At 37.7% G+C, this 17843-nt stretch overlaps 1 protein-coding gene across 1 annotated transcript in view; it reads left to right on the plus strand.

Annotated features, from left to right (window-relative positions):
- The first annotated feature begins 574 nt into the window (after positions 1-574).
- CTNNA3 (catenin alpha 3) overlaps positions 575-17843 on the plus strand; it is a 1564769-nt gene continuing 1547500 nt past the window's right edge. The window contains exon 1 of the mRNA XM_012801447.2: positions 575-769. The gene's annotated coding sequence lies outside the window, so the exon portion shown is untranslated. The remainder of the gene's footprint in view (positions 770-17843) is intronic.

The following is a 17843-nucleotide window of genomic DNA, read 5'->3' on the forward strand; positions in this document are numbered from 1 at the left end:
GAAAAAAGAAATTTTGATGGAAAAAGAATATTTTGGGGGACTTCAATCTAATCATGTTTCCCTCTATGGCGTTCTTAGTAAATCTTCAGTTTAAATTCCTTACTGATAATTATGTGGTTTCTTAGAAATGCTGAAAGCAGAGAGAGAGATGCTTGGTGCCAAGGTATGAGACAGGGAAGATTTTAGAGGAAAAATACTATGTCAGATGTGACACACGGCCTTGATGTCAGCATCTCTGTGGCTCTGAAGACCCTGATTTGTACATAATTGTACATAATTGATCTTTCCATGTGGGGATTCGCTGGCCTCCTGTTATCCCTGCTTTACCATTTTTTGCTTTCAATAATTCAGCCTTCGGCTTTAATTAGACATAAGAGGTCCGTATTTTGGAAAGGGACTAGAGAAATGCAAATCTAACTTACTCAGAGCTTCCGGACAGCTATGTTTGTAGGTCTCTAGGCAAAGTATGTGCCTGGCCTTTTTCAACGAAGTATTTTCAGTAACAAGTTGTCAGTGAGGTCAGTGACTAGCGGTTCAGGATTAGATACCACCCACCCTGACTTGTAACCTCCCCTTTCTTTCTTATCCTGGGGGAACAACACTCAGCTAAAGTGACTGCCCCACTGTCACTGCCTCTCAGTTTGGTACTTTGGAACTTTGTGACTATCAAGAAGTCTTTTTTGTCCCCCCCCACCCCAGGCTCTTTTTGGAAAATTCCCTACAAGAACCGAATTTTAAGCACATTTACTTAATAGGAAGCATCAGCAAGGTAAGAGTCACGTTTGTAAAGGGAAGAACTGAACTTTGGTTTATTCTCATTTCTTCATTGAATTGTTGTTTTCGGTTATCTATGGTAGGTTTAAAATATGGGGATTCCTTCTGAATTAAGGAAGAGCGCATAATTATATAAAATAGGAATGTTTTGACTAGTTGTGATGGGAAATGTAGGCTTTCACACTAATTTTAAAGTTATAAATAACTTTCAAACTCTTGCCAGGGGAAGCTGGTAGCCAAGGTCGTGCTTTGCATTCAGAGAGTTTCTGGCTATAAAAAGCCGATTGGATAGTGTGCAGGAAAAGATAAGATATGGCCTGGATGCTTGTGCTTTGGCCTGGGGCTATGGAAGCAGGAGCCAAGATGGAATATGTTTGAAGGGAGTTTACTTTTGTCCAAAAACTTATTCACAGTGAATGGAAGAGTTTGTTCAAGTGAGATAGCAGCAAAGCATTAATTTCTGAATTTAATATTTGTCACATATTTGTTTTATAATTGGCAGAAATATTAGGAGATTGAAGAATGCTCTTGGAACTGTTTGACCACCACTTATAATCAAATGAACATCACTGTATAGGATGAACATGGGATGCACTGATCTCTCATGTAAACAGAAGGTGGCTGTCTAATGGTATCTCAGTGACCGTGAGCAGTGCTGTCGGTTGAACTGAGGACAGAACTGGGAGAAATGAGTTCAAACAGAAGCAAGGAGATATTAGGGTTAGGTATCAGGAAGTCCTATTGGGGATATCAGGAAGTTCGTTTATTGCAGAGGTTTTGAGACACTGATACATGCCACTAAGAAAGACTGTTGACACACCTCTGGAGATACACGAGGTTTAATGATTTGCTTAAAACACACAAATGGGAAAAGTAAGATTTCAAATTAGCCTTGGTTCATGGCTAGTCTGTGGTCAGTTTACTTAGACACACTGAAAGGTCAATATATTGAGAATAGTTGTGATTTGGAGATGTGAATTATCAATAGTGAAAACTGAATGGCATACTTGGATGTGCTGTTAACATTTCATTACCCACCGTAAAAAATTACCTCAGTAATAGAGTAGGACACATGTGTAAAATGGGGAAACCTAAAATACAGACAAGTATAGACAAAGTTGCTTTTTTTCATTGCCTCCTCCACAGTCTGCGTCTTCCTTCTTACTTGAGTAAAAGATTGAGACTTTCATAGTAAAACTTATTTTTTTTTCATTCCAAAAGTAGTAAGTGTTCATTGCAGGAATTTTCAAAGCATAGAAAAAATTGCCTGTAACCTCATTGATATATTTCCTTTCAATCTTTTTTCTGTGTCCTGCTTTAAAAATAATCACAATAATAGTGTCGATAAAATTCGAAACCTCGCTTTTTCATTTAACCTTATAGCAATCATTTTCTATAAAATATTGCCTCTTCTACATTGATGTTGTTTGTCATTGTTGCAAAACATTCTTCCAAGCGAATGAATATAATTTTGTTAATCATTGCTGAATATCCTAGGGGCTAAGGTAAACATCTTTGTATATTTATTTACTCAAGGACATATGTAGGCACGCATTTATTTATTTACATTTAAGATCAATTCCTTAATCTCTGTTCCTAAGTGTGGAGTTGTTGGATTAGAGAGCATATGTTTGAAGATCAAGGTTGTAATAGTTAAGGAGATATCTTTTTACTATTTTTCTTTTAAAGCATTATAAAATTCCTTATCTACCAAATGATATATTTATTGAGTGCTTTTATGATGTGCAAAATGTTGTTATCAGGCACATGGATAGCAGTATACTAAGTATTTGGAAAGACAGGTTCTCTCTTACTTATAAAATTTCACCTTATAAATGTTTACAGGTATCAGCAAAGCTACATGTCAGAGTCAAAACCACTTCAGCTCTGCCTGAAACCAATAGCTAGTATTGCTGAGCACTTATGTTACTTTGTACTTAAGAACAATGGAATTTGATAACTAACGTTTGTTAGAAGACATGTATAAAGTTCTAATTTATATGAATTCTATGATCCAAGGGTGACAAAGAATTAGCAGAAATAGGAAGAATAAATTCTTTAGTTATCATCAAATTTGGAGAAATTAGAAGTATTTGGAACAAATAAGTAGGCAACAGAATGGAAAGAAAAGGGAACAGAGGGCACACACGAGGAGAAATTCAGTACTGGATTTTTCTGGGTAAGGAAACATGAGACTGGAATAAAGCATGGCTAGGGCGGGGGTCAGGGAGGATAAATTTTAATTTTGTCACTGTTGAATTTGGAAACCATGTTTGTAGATATAGATTATATAGAAGGTAAAAAGCTAGGGAATGATACAAGTAATATTTGGAGATGGTGGCTGTTCTGAGAAATCAAATTGGAGAGATTAGAGACATAGGTATCATTTGGTTGGAGGTGAGGTGTAAAGTTGTGAATTATTTAAGAATATATTCTTGTGGTTCAGCACTTGTAGCACATTGAAACACTGAGCCTGATGGGTACGAACTGGCCAGGGCCAGCTAAACAATAATGACAATTACAACAACAAAATAGCCAGGGGTTGTGGCGGGTGCCTATAGTCCCAGCTACTTGGGAGGCTGAGGCAAGAGAATTGCTGGAGCCAAGAGTTTGAGGTTGCTGTGAGCTGTGATGCCATAGTACTCTACTGAGGGTGACAGTGAGACTCTGTTTCAAAAAAAAAAAAAAAAGAATATATTCTTCTTGTATTAAAAAAAGAAGCTTTTTAAATTGTGGGGTTTTATGGGTGTTTAGAGGAAGACTATAGCCAGGGAGGGATGGGAGTTCCACTTTCTATTTCTTCTGAACTTTTGTGTGCATGTTTCTATTTTTTCTTTGGAATAGAAGGGATTAAGATTTAAGAAGAGAAGTTGGCAGCTCCATCTTGTCTGAAGAGAAACTATGTGCTCTGTAATGAAGACTTAAAAATAGTGTTTATTTATGGATCATTGGCTCATGGGAATGCTAGTCTAGAGATTAAAAAAGGGTGATTTTCTGACTCTCATTTGGATACTGGATTTTAAGCGACATGGTACTGTTGTGTGGAAGTCCTGAGTTTAGCCAAGTTGCAAATCTAATGGAAAGTGACAGATAATTGAGACTGCAGAATTTTTGAAATTACACAGGACTGTTAGCCTCTGCATCTGATTTTTCACATGCTTAATTACTGTTTTTAACCACATTGTTGGTGCCTGTGACTCAGCCAGTAATCTGTTACCAATTTAATCACAAATTTCCAGGGTCTAAGAAGTTACTTTGAGTTCCTATGTGCAAAATTCCTATGTGTAAGTTAGATCAGGTTTATTCAGCCCCCTCCCCACTTCTTTTTTCTGTTTTTCATTATCCTAACCAGTGCGTTTTGCTGCTTCAGATCTCTCCTGTCAGTGGGGAAATTGATTTGATGGAGAAGGCAATGGTTGGTGCAAAGAAAGCCTCTCAAATACTGGGACTTGAAGACTTGTGGCTCTACTTTAAATTAGCATTATTCAAAGTGTGACCTGCATTTCTGAGTTTGTTACTATTCTATTCAAGGAGATAAGGAGCTTGTACCAGAATGTAATTCAGCTACACCCTAAGTGTCTTATAGCAACACTTTCTAGATGAAGGAAGCGGCTTACATTCTGGTACAAGCTTCTTATCTCATGGTAGACTTGCACTTTGAGTAGCAGTGCTTACATTACACTGTATAGGCATTTATCTCCTCTTACCTATATGGGGAAGGGCAGAGAAGTGAGATGGAGGTATGCAGTTCACCAGGTAATAAATGAATTGCCAAATCTTAGTTGATGAGATCTCTGGAGGTGGTATCAGTGCAGAGAGGCCTGGAGTGAGCGAGTGAGCTCGTTGAGGAGCACCAAGGATGATCAACAGAAAAGATTACAGAAAAGATTACATTGGGTCTATTCTAGTGCTGGCTTTATAATTCATTCCTTTATTTTAGATGACTTGTTTGCCAGACATAGTTCTTCGTGCTAGGGATAGATACTAGTGAACCAAATAAAGACACTGTCCTTACACTGTTTAATTTCTAGTGCGTATGTTTTTGTGAGTGGGAGTGAAGGGAGAGTAAGAAATAAAGTCGACTTCTCTGCAATTTTCCAATTTTCCAGAAGAGGTACTGGAGTCTTACTTAGTTCAGGGCTGGAACTCATAAGTCATGTTTCCATGGGAATTTGCTTGATGAATTTGCTTTTCTGTTAGTTAATCAACTTTTCTGCAGTTCCTCTTTTCCTAGTATGGGATCCTAGTTTTGAGAATCAAATAATCTGTGCTAGACATTGCTGGTTGCTTATGCAACACCCATGCATTCTCCTCTTCCTGCTAATTTAAAGAACCCCATGTGGGCCAAGGAAAAGGCATAATGTGCTACACACTGGGTTGCATCTGTGTCTCCCTCTCTCTTCGGACAGACACATAATAATTCATACAGACCTTCCTCTTTCTTCCTAGCAGCTTCATTGTGTTCTACTGATGTAGCAGAATTTGTTTAGCCCATGATGTCTTGATGGCTGTAGTTGTAGTTTCCAGTATTTTTGGTTTTGTCATTTTGCTCTGCTATGACAAATATCCTTGTTCATACATCTTGAGGTACTTTTGTGAGTGTATTTTTAGGATAAATTCATGGAAGTAGAATTGCTGTTATCAATAGGAATGTTCATTTTAGAATTTCCTAAGTATTTCTTTTAATTGGAAATATCATTCAACTGGTTAAAGAGTATGTATACTTTTAAGTTTGAGAGATAGTGTCCTCCTATTTCTCTTGAAGCAGTTTGAATCAATTTATGTTCCCACTAAGTGGATGCTGAAAGTTTATATTCCCAACCATTATCAGTACTGATGATACCATATCAAAAAATTTTCAATTTTGAGTGTTTGAGAAGTTAAAATAATATCTCATTCTTTTGATATGCATTAATTATGAATATGATTGAACATTTGCTAAATTATTTATTAGCACATTATATTTCTTTTTACATAAATTCCATTTACAAATCCTTTGCCCATTTTTTTCTATTGAGTTGTTCTTTTTGTCTCACTATAGTAAATTAAGCAAATTAACTTTTTGTCTGTTTAATATGTTGCAAGTATTTTCCCCAATTTGTTGTTTAATTTTTGACTTTTATGTTTTATTTTTAAATTATATAGAAAATAAAATATTTTCGTAGTCAAAAATTTTAAACTTCTTTCTTTATAGGTTTTATGTTTTGCTTAGCTAGGACTTTCCACTTCAATTATTATAAGTTTATTATACATACCTTTATATACTTATGCTTTCTTTTAGGACTTTAAAATCTTTTCTACATCTGGAATTGAATTTGGACTAATGAATGAGGCCAGGAGTCAGCTTTGTTTTTACATTTACTTCTAAGTATTTTTCTGGTTGATCCATTAGGGTTTATTTAGGAATCACCCTTTCCCCTGCTGATTTGAAATGCCATCTTTATCACAAGTTAAATTTATATTGGAATCAGTTTCCTATCTCTATTTCCTGTTCTATAATATTAATATTTGTTTCTAATGTGTTTCCAATTCCAACTTTCCCCCCCATCCCTCCCTCCTTCTTTCTCTCTCTGCTCTCCCCTTCCTCCACCCCACTGTGTCATTAACTGTCATTAACTGTCCTCATATCAAAATTGAGTACATAGGATTCATGTTTCTCTATTCTTGTGATGCTTTACTAAGAATAATGTGTTCCACTTCCAGCCAGGTTAATACAAAGGGTGTAAAGTCTCCATTTTTTATCTTTTTTTTTTTTTTTGAGACGGAGCCTCAAGCTATCCCCCTGGGTAGAGTGCCGTGGCATCACAGCTCACAGCAACCTCCAACTCCTGGGCTCAAGCGAGTCTCCTGCCTCAGCCTCCCAAGTAGCTGGGACTACAGGTGCCCACCACAACACCTGGCCATTTTTTGGTTGCAGCTATCATTGTTGTTTGGCGGGCCTGGGCTGGGGATTCGAACCTGCCACCTTAGGTGTATGTGGCTGGCGCCTTAGCTGCTTGAGCCACAGGCGCCGAGCCAAGTCTCCATTTTTTAAATGGCTGAATAGTATTCCATGGTGTACATATACCACAGATTGTTAATCCATTCCTGGGTTGGTGGGCATTTAGGCTGTTTCCACATTTTGGCAATTGTAAATTGAGCTGCAATAAACAGTCTAGTGCAAGTGTCCTTATGATAAAAGGATTTTTTTTTCCTTCTGGGTAGATGCCCAGTAATGGGTTTGCAGGATCAAATGGGAGGTCTAGGTTAGTTCTTTGAGGGTTCTCCATACTTCCTTCTAAAAAGGTTGTATCAGTTTGCAGTCCTATCAGCAGTGTAAAAGTGTTCCCTTCTCTCCACATCCACACCAGCATCTGCAGTTTTGAGATCTGGTGATGTGGGCCATTCTTGCTGGGGTTAGATGGTATCTCAGGGTAGTTTTGATTTGCATTTCTCTAATAATTAGAGAAGGGAGGATGAGCATTTTTAAATCCTCTAAATAATTAGGGAGGATGAGCATTTTTTTCATATGTTTGTTAGCCATTCATCTGTCTTTTTTTTTTTTTTTTGGCCAGGGCTGGGTTTGAACCTGTTGCCACCTCCGGCATATGTGGCCGTGCCCTACCCTTTTGAGGTGCCGCCTCTCATCTGTCTTCTTTAGAGAATGTTCTGTTCCCCAATTCCAACTTTTAAAATAACTTTAATTCATAATATGTTTTAATAATTGGAAGGATTAAACCTTCTCCTTATTCTTTTCTGCCCTTTCAAGATTTTCCTGGATACAACCATGCAGTGTTTATTTCCACACGTTTTAGTGTAACATTTTACCAAGCTTTCATAGCCGTCTTTATTTGTCTACTAGAGGAATAAAGCTCTGCTAGAGAGGAATAAAGCTGGGCCAGCCCTGGAAGGGGTGCTAAGTTAATGAACCTACAGCATTTACCGCAAAGGGTATACAATGAAAGTAAGTCTCCCTCCTACTCTGATTCCAGCTCCTCAGTTCTCTGGACCTCCTCCCACAGAGCAACCTCTACTGATTTCTGCTGTAAATTAGAAAAAATTTTGTTAATGTATCATTCTAATCAGAACAGAAACATTTTATTTATTCTTTTTTGTAGCTGTCACTTCATTTAATTCAATCCTTTTATTGCTCCATGCTATTTTGAATTATTTTAATGTTTCTATCTGTGAGTGAGGACTGATATTCCCTAGTAAGGCCATATAAATTGTTAAAATAGAAAATGCTTTTGTGCTCTTCCTTCGCACCTTCCCAACCAGCGTCATTGGCTTCTGCCTGAGATCGCCTAGACCTCCCCTAGACCCAACCACTAAAAGGTGAATACTCGGCACAGGAGGAGGCTTCCATGATCTAACTCCAGGCTAGGCTCTCATTAGTTGGAGCCTCAGCCATGCTGATTGTTAAATATTCTGAATATCTCCCCTACTGGTATGCAAATGACCTCCAATTAGATTCTGTATATTTCCCAAGGCTTTTTCTGACCCTGTAGTCATAGTTAAAGTCATACCAATGAAAGAATATAGGATAATTTATTTAACTAGTCCCTTATTGATACACATTTAGTATGTTTCTAGCTTTTTGTTACCACAAATAACACTCCAACCACTTCAGCAACCTCTGAGTGCCCAGCTGCCAGCCCCCAGCCCGCCTCCTTTTCCCTCTCCTGTTACTCCCCTGAATTGACGAATTGACGTAGGAATGAGCACCAGCCTCTCCTTTCTTGATGAATCTGATTTTTCTAGAGAATTCTGTTCTTCCCTTGCCTTAGGGAAGGCAAATGTTTCTCTGTTCTGCCCCCATCAAAAAGCAGACTCTGTCCCCCTTCTCACTGAGTGCTTCATCCCACCCGGTGTGCCCTTGCCGCCCTGCCTGGGACATCATGGGACCTGCACCAAGAAAGGATCGTGAGACCTGATGAGGGGCATCTTCCCTGGCAACCCCATATGATGATTGGATCGGGGGCTGATCAAGGAACTCTGCAGAACCACAGCTTGCAGTAGACAGGGTGTCCATTCTCCTGAGGGCTGTGGCTTAGTGTCTTCATTTATTTGATTTTTTTTTTTTTAAGTGCAGTTTCACAGCAGTTAGAGGAATTTTTTGTATCTTTGATTAACATGATTTTCCTAGTTGTTGCATGCCAGACATAGCCGTGGCCTCAGTCTTAAACTTTTTACTTCCATTCTCAGACACTTTGGCAGCCCAGGGAGAATTTGTTACCCCCGTCTATCCCTCAGCCAGGCACCACCATTGTAAGGAAACTGCAGAAATTCAACTGGTTCCTAAAAAAAAAAAAAGAAAAATTAACTTTTTAAACTTTTTAAACTTTAACTTGCCTCAACCTCCCAAGTAGCTGGGACTACAGGTGCCTGCCACAAGGCCCAGGGATTTTTTCGTTGCAGTTGTCATTGTTGTTTAGCTGGCCCAGGCTGGGTTCGAACCCACCAGCTTTGGTGTATGTGGCTGGTGCCCTACCCACTGAGCTACGGGCACTGCCTCTAGCTAATAATATTTTGATACTTTGCTAGGGATCAACATAAAATTTGGTTTTAATTTTCAGAATTTACCTTTCTGATATATGGGACAACTTTTGTCAGTTCCCAATATTGTTCTCACTCTCATTTTCAATAATTATGCAAAGATGCCAACAAGAATACTGTGATTATATATATAAGGTACATTTTTCAGTGCTCCATATTATCCTGGTTCTCAGCCTAGGGTACTTTTGCTTCCCAGGGGACATGTGGAAATGTCTAGAGATATTTTTGGTTGTCACAGCTCAGGGGATGGGCACTATTGGCATCTAGTTGTAGAGGCCAGGGATGCTGCTGAACAACCTATAACCTACAACCTATAACACACAGGGCAGCTCTCCACAGGAGGAAATTACCCAGCCCCAAATGTCAGGAGTGGTAAAGATGAGGATCCTTGCTTTAATAGAATACACTCAGAAGTGGACATTCGTCTAGACAGTTTAACATTGCCCTACCATAGTTACTCCTGTCTCATCAGTTTCCTCTCAAGATTGTTGGCACAGCCTTTCTCTTTTAATGACCATCCTCCTTGGTAGACAAGATGAAAGCAAAGTAAAAATGTCATCATTTTTCTTCCTCTCTGTCACTTGGTGGAGGAGGATTGCTCTTGTCCTTCCACTCTCGAAGATAGCATGAACATTTTTGTGTTGATTAAGTGTTTTTCACAAGTCTTCGCTCATTCCAGGTTTAATCCACTCTTCTACTAGGCCAATGCTACAGTGATGTCTTCAATCTTACCTTTACCTTCTTCCTTCTTCTTTTCCCTGCTCTTGAAAAATCTCAGCTCTTTAGAAAACTCTACATATATCACATCAAGTTATTTTTATACATCTCTCTGATTTTTCTCATTTGTGATTGTAGTAGTGGGGTGTTTTTTTGGTGGGGGGCACTATATTTTGTTTTGGAGTCTGTGGCTCTGGGACATTTGCGTATTCTCTCTGAACTGGTGAACAATCTTAAGACACTCATTTTACCTTGCTTTGTGTTTTCTTTCTTGGCTGTAATGAACTCTAAGGTGGTATGCTCAATTTCCCCCAAGGTTCCTGTCACTTCCACTTCACTGACATATCCCTCTTTGTTGGTAAGAATTAAGGCTGGGGTAGCAGTTTCATTTTGTGCTTCTTTTGCTCTAAAGGATGAAGTTGCTGGCAGAGAGGCAGAAGATAAAGAGAGGAATGATTCTTCTAATTCAGATTTCAATTCCTTTATTGTCTTTTTAGTTTTGCCAAACTTTGAATGTTTAAATCTTTTTGTCGTGACCTCTCACTTTTGTCAACTTTCTTTTCATTTTATTTAGCCTTTCTATCTTTCTTTTCTAGAATTTATGTTTTTGTGTATATGTCACTGAGAACTCGGAGTAGATGTATTTTAACTTTTGTCTTCGAGGTAATTTCCCTTTGCATCTTTAAGACATTGTCTTCCTCTTTTATGTCATGTAGTTTTAAAATTTTGAATATTTTTATTTTTGCTTATTTTTGAAAGAGAAGATTTATTTAGTCCTGATGCTTGTCATAAATAAAGGATATGTATTTCCTTTGAGTTTCATCACTATCAAGTTTGATACTACAGAATTTTCCTCTCAATTCTTTTTTTTTTTCCTCTTTGTTTCTTTTAATAGGGAATTACAACTTATAATGTCTTTTTTTTTTTTAAATTGAATGGTAACTATGTACATTAATGCACTTCTGGGGTACAGTGTGGGGTTTTCACATGCAATCTGAAATACTTCCATCAAACTGATCAACACAGCCTTCATGTCATTTTCTCAGTTATTGTTTTAAAACGTTCACATTCTACTCTTAGAAAGATTCACTTGTACCCCTATAAGATAAACCTCAGAAGTGATCCCTCCAACCCCCCTCCTTCCACCCATTTCCCCCTCCCTTCTCCCTCCCCCTCCCTCCTTTCAATTCTTAAAATGAAAGGCAAATATCTCATTAAATTTCTAGGATACATGAGGTACATATGCACTGGGGCAACTTTTCTCCTATTGCTATTATTTGATCCTCTACTTGGAGGGGAATTGAACCCTAGGTAATATGAAGCAATTCAGGTTCAGTTTTCTAAAAGTGATACATAAAATCTACTCTTCATGATACCCTTCTACTTGTGGGGTTTGTGTGTGTGTCTGCCCCTATGGTTGGGGCGCTCTCATTCCCCACAGTACAAGACGTCCTTCTTTCTTTGTCCCCTTTTATCCTGTGTTGCATTTCTGGGAATTAAAATCTTCTGACTGAAATGTAGTTAGAAATATATTGTTGGGAAGTGGCCAGTAAACATCTCTGGCTATCTAAAAAGTAAGGGGGTGTGAGCTGAGTTTTGGTTGGATGTGCCAGCCCCAAGTCTCTGATAGGATGTGAGACTACATGGGTGGGATGCGAGGATCTGGCTCTGCGGCTGTTGTAAATTTAGACATAAGTGAGTTCCAACTCCCTTTATCCTCATTTGTGTCATTCATGAAGTAGATAAGGTTGAGTGGCCAGATGTAGCAAATAAACACACAGGACACACAGACTTGAATTCCATGTAAACAACAAATACATATAGGCATATTATATACATTTTTATGTCTACATATGCAAATATGTATATGTATAAATATATCCCAAATATTGCATAGGACATACTTATGACAGGAGATTATTTATGTTTATCTGAAATTCAGAGTTAAGTATGAGAATTTTGTATTTTATCTGAGAACAGTAAAGTAAGGGAACATTTCTCCCACTTTTCGGAAATCATTAATGAGATCTCTCTCTTTTTGTGCCTATACTAGTGTAACAGGGTCTCTTTCCAGTTTGACAAAGGTTGCCATTGCCAGTCTTCTTTCAGCTGTAGGGCTGGTCCACACTGGGAGGAGTGGAGGAAATTGTAAAGGAGCCTTCCGACAGGGAAAGAAAGAAGGCCTGGATGCCTTTTTATAATGTATCTGTTATTAGAAATGATTTCTTTTTTCTGTGTGTGTGTGTATCAGATGAGTCATGATTACAATTGACTAGTGAGAAGGAACATCATAGATCTTTACACTGTTAGTAGAACCCTCCTTGTGGCCTGCATTATCCTACGAGGGGCTATGACTGAACCCCCTGGGGTAACTTTTCTCCTATTCCTATTATTTGGTTCTCTACTTGGAGGTGAATTGAACCCTAGATAATTTGAAGAAATTCAGATTCAGTTTTCTAAAAGTGATACATAAAACTTAATTTTCATGATACCCTTCTGCTTGTGGGTTGTGTGTGTGTGTGTGTCTGCCCCTACTGTTGGGGCGCTCTCATTCCCCACAGTACAATATGTCCTTTCTTTATCCCCTTTTATCCTGTGTTGCATTTCTGGGAATTAAAATCTTCTGACTGAGCCCCTTTTGGGAAGTGGTTTTAACTTGACTTCATTTTTATCTGAAACTACTGAAGTAGACCCCACTATTATCACATATACACATATATTTTGCTAATAGGACATCATAACATATATGGTTTTATTGTTAAGTTTTGTGAAAGGTTTTCTTTTAAAAAAATGGCGTGACTCAGAAGACTGTATATATTTTCTGTGGTCTTGTGCTTTGCATTGTTGAACATACTTTATTACCTAAAGATCTGTTTATGAAAGTGTATACTTCCCGCATCTTTTACTTCTTTGTCAGCCTGTATCATTAATATGTTTTTTAAAATTAATTCATTAATTTTATTGTTTCAGGTTAATTGAGGATACAAAGAATTAGGTTACCATGTTTGCATTTGTTAGGTAAAGTCCCTCTTATAATTGTGTCCCACCCTCAAGAGGTAGGAGCACACCCATCCTTCTCCCTCTCCCTGCTCCCTTGTTCCCATGCCCCCACACCTTGAATTGATTTGAGTATTTCTCTTATGTGGATGTGTAATAGATCGTCTACTGGCTTCATATTAGAATTGAGTACATTGGATTCTTGCTTCTCCATTCTTGTGAAGCTTTACCAAGAAGAATGTGTTCCACCTCCATTCAGGTTGACACAGAAGATGTAAAGTTTCCATCTTTTAATGGCTGAATAGTATTCCATGATAGACACATACCACAGCTTGTTAACCCATTCCTGGGTTTGTGAGCATCTAGGTTGTTCCCACAATTTGGCGATTGGAAATTGAGCTGTGATAAATAGTCTTGTTCAAATGGCTGATGATAAAAAAATTTTTTCTCTTCTGGGTAGATGCCCAGCAATGGGATTGCAGGATCAAATGGGAGGTCTAATTTGAGGATCCTCCCTACTTCCTTCCAAAAAGGTTGTATTAGTTTGCAGTCCACCAACACTATAAAAATATTCCCTTCTTTCCACATCCACACCAGCATCTGCAGCTTTGAGACTTTGTGATGTGGGCTATTCTTACTGGAGTTAGGCAAATGCTTTTTAATTTTAAAATATAATGTATGTCAGAGAAAGATTTAAAGGAATGCTAGCACTTTGCATTTGAGATGTATTTTAATTTAAATCAAAACTAAAATTTGAGTTACTACTCCCCCATTTTTCTATGTTGTTTTAAATAAATAAATAAAGGATCTTTAGTTCTTTCTCTCACATGCAATACATTTGTAAATTTTTTTTATTAAATCATAGCTGTGTACATTCATAGTTTCATGGGGTACAGTGTGCTGTTTCTATATACACTTTGAAATACTTTCATCCAACTGGTTAACATAGCCTTCATGTCATTTTCTTAGTTATTGTGTTAAGACATTTATATTCTGCATTTAGAAAGATTCACATGTACCTTTATAGGATGAACCATAGGCATGATTATTCCAATCACCTTCCCTTCACCCATCCTTCCTTGTTCCCTCCCCTCCCTCTCCGCTTTCCCCATATTCTTGGGCTATAATTGGGTTATAGCTTTCCTATGAAAGCTATAAATTAGTTTCATAGTAGGGTAAGTACATTGGATACTTTTTCTTCCATTCTGGAGATATTTTGCTAAGAAGAATATTTTCCAGCTCCATCCCATGTAAACATGAAGGAGGTAAAGTCTCCATCTTTCTTTATGGCTGCATAGTATCCCATGGTGTACATATACCACAATTTATTGATCCATTCGTGGATCGATGGGCACTTGGGCTTCTTCCATGTCCTAGCAATTATGAATTGGGCTTTGATATCATTAATATGTTTTAAACATCCTTCCACTTCAAAAATTTATCTGTAATAAGTAGTCACCTTTGGGTGTTTTGAGTTTTGATCTCGTGTCTGACTTTGGTGGCTTGGCCTTTAGTTTATATTATATAACCTTACATTTCTGCATATGCTAATTTAAAATATATTGTTTGTTGATCCCCCCATGATCTCCTTCTAGAGAGAAATATTGGAGAATATGTTTATGATCTTAGGGTAGGAAATAATTTCTTAAATAAGATCCTAAAAATGTAGCCATAAAGTAAGAGACTAAAGTATTTAATTATATTAATACAAAAACTTTCCTTGTAAATAAAATACCATAAAATAGATTAAACAACAGCTATCAATTGAAAGGGTATATTTACAACTCTTCCATGTAAAGTGGATTGTATACTCTTATCTCCCCCTCTTCTCCTTGCCTGTCTCCATGCTCTTTTTTTTTTTTACCATTAGATTAGTAAATATTAACATCTGACGATAACGTCGTATCTGTAAGGAGATGAAGAAAGTGAAACTTTCATATATCCATGGTAGATTACTCAAGGGCAAGTACCTTAGAGACACATCAGGCAGGGTGAGGATAATTTAAAGAGTATCACTGACAGAGGATTATATTTAGAACATGTAGAGAATTCTTGGAAATTAGTATGGAAGAAACGGGCAACCTAGAAGAAAAATAGGTGAAGAACACAAGTAAGCAATTCACAGAAATAAAACTTAAATAGCTGGCTAATCTACCTAAAAAGAGATTACCAATTACACTGGTAATAAGTACATACTAAAACAGCGATGAGATCCACTTAGCATGTTCCATGTTGGTAGAAGTAATATCTGGTGTCAGTGAGGAGATGGGGACATCCCACATGTCCTGCTGGTAAGTTTTCAGTATGTGTTGAAACTAAATACTCACATACATTCTGACCCAGAAATTCTACTTCTGAGTCATCTTAGTCTGCTAGGGTGGCATAATAAGATACCATAGACTGGGAGGCTTGAACAACAGAAATTAATTTTTTTCTCAGTTCTGGAGGATGGAAGTCCAAGATCAAAGTGTTGACAGTTTTGCTTTCTTCTGAGCCCTCTGTCCTTGGCCTGGGTGTGGCTACCTTCCTCATGTGTTCATCCCTTTGTGAACCACCTTCCTGAGGTGGTTTCTGTGTGTCCTAATTTTCCTCTTCTTATAAGGATATCAATCAGATTGAATTAGGGCTTACCCTCACAGCCTCATTTTAACCTAATTTCCCCTTTAAAGGTTATATATCTAAATACAGTCATATTCTAAGGTACTGAGATTTAGGACCTCAACACATGAATTTGATGGAGACACAATTTGGTCCATAACAGAATATATACACCAGAGGGACTCTTGCATAAGTCCACAGAGAGACATGTGTAAGCGTGTTCATTACATTTTTTTCCCATAGCAAAGAATTGAATACTACCTAACTGTACTCAAATGCTGATATGGACAAATAAAATATAATACATTATAAATGAATCTGAAAACTGCTATACAATGGAAAATAAAGGAACAAACTAAGTTCATTGTATTAGTTGGGAAGTCATTTTTCTTAAATAACAAAATGTCTGGAGATAAGATGTTGAGCCAATGGCATCAAGGGCCTGGGTTCTTTCCATAGTTCTATTCTCAACTTTGCAGTAAGACTGCTTTTTATCCAGGCACCATGCCATAGCCAGGAAAAAGAAGACCATGGCAAGTATGCTGACTTCCTCTTATAGAGAAAGTAAAAGTTTTAACCTCAGCAGACATTTGCTGACATCTCATTGGCCAGAATACTCTCAAATGCCATTTGTATTGCAAAGAAGTCTGGGAAATCCAGTGTCTTGCTTCCATTGCAGAAAAAGAGAAGGGAGAGCGAAGCATAACTGTGTGCTGAATGAGCAAACATGCACTGTTTACCACATCTATATAATTCAACCCGGATAAACCACAAAACACAGTGTTGAGTACAGAGAGAGAGAGACAAGAGAAAGAGATGGGAAGTACAATGTGGTTTCTGTAAATTTAAAGATCCACACCATAAAGCTATGCATTATTGTGTAGATATATATAAAAAGAAGTTATGAGCTGTGGGTGGTGGCTCATGCGTGTAATCCTAGCACTCTAGGAGGCCTTCTTGGGAGGATTGCTTGAGCTCAGGAGTTCGAGATCAGCCTGAGCAAGAGGAAGACTCTGCCTCTACTAAAAATAGAAAAAATTAACCAGGTGCTGTGGTGTGCCTATAGTTTCAGTTACTGGGGAAGCTGAAACAGGAGGATCGCTTGAGAGTAGGAGGTTGAGGTTGCAGTGAGCTATGACATTGCCATTGCATTATTATTTGGAACAGAGCAAGATTCTGTCACAAACAAATAAACAAAACAAGTCATGAAGGTTGATTGGAAAGGCACCATTGACCATTATAAGAAGTAGGGAGAGGAATGGAACTGAGAATGGTGAGGGGGGCTGTAAAGAATATGATAACAAACAATAAAACAGACTTTTCATGGACCATTTCCACCAGTGGGCCTTGAACTGAGCAGCATGATTGTATCAATAGAATTCTGGGTAGGAATTAGGGTAGGAAATAATTTCTACACAAGACCAGGAGAAAAAAGTGGGTTGGCTTGGAATTTGTGTGTGGATTACTCAGATTGCAAGGGAGGGCTAACATTTGGAGTAAAAAGAAACATGACTCATTGTGTTTATGACTGAATTTAATTATTTTGCCTTTTTTTTGAGGAGCTTCATTCTTTTGAACACAAATAAAGGCCTTATAGGGATGATGTAGCTTAAAGTTAGTAACTACAGCAGGTATTTTTGGAAAATTTAGGGGTATTAAGAATTTTGCGAAATTGATTTTCTTTTTTGTATGGAAAAAGAAGAGCTCAAATAGCCAAAGTAATTCTAAGCCAAAAGAACAAAGCTGGAGGCATTACACTAAATATATCACAAGGCTATGGTAACCAAAACAGCATGGTATTATTATAAAAATAGACACATAGAATAATGGAACAGAATAGTGTCCAGAAATAAATCTATGTATTTACAGCCAATTGATTTTCTATAAAGGCACCAAGAGCATACACTAGAGAAATGACACCCTCCCCAATAAATGGTGATAAATTTGTTCTCCATGTGCAGAAGAACAAAACTTGACCCCTACTTGTCCCTATATATAAAAATCAACTCAAGATGAATCAAAAAAGTCTTAAAGGTAAGATCCACAGCTATAAAACTACTAGAAAAAAATAGGAACAGCATTTGAAGACATTAGTCTAGGCAAAGATTTCATGAGTAAGAGCTCAAAAGCATAAACAACTATGACAAAAATAGACAAATAAGCTAGGCATGGTGGCTCACGCCTGTAATCCTAGCACTCTGGGAGGTTGAGGTGGGTGGATT

Source organism: Otolemur garnettii, unplaced genomic scaffold (assembly GCF_000181295.1).
Source record: "Otolemur garnettii isolate 467f Iridium unplaced genomic scaffold, OtoGar3 scaffold00008, whole genome shotgun sequence".
NCBI classification, from domain to species: Eukaryota; Metazoa; Chordata; class Mammalia; order Primates; family Galagidae; genus Otolemur; species Otolemur garnettii.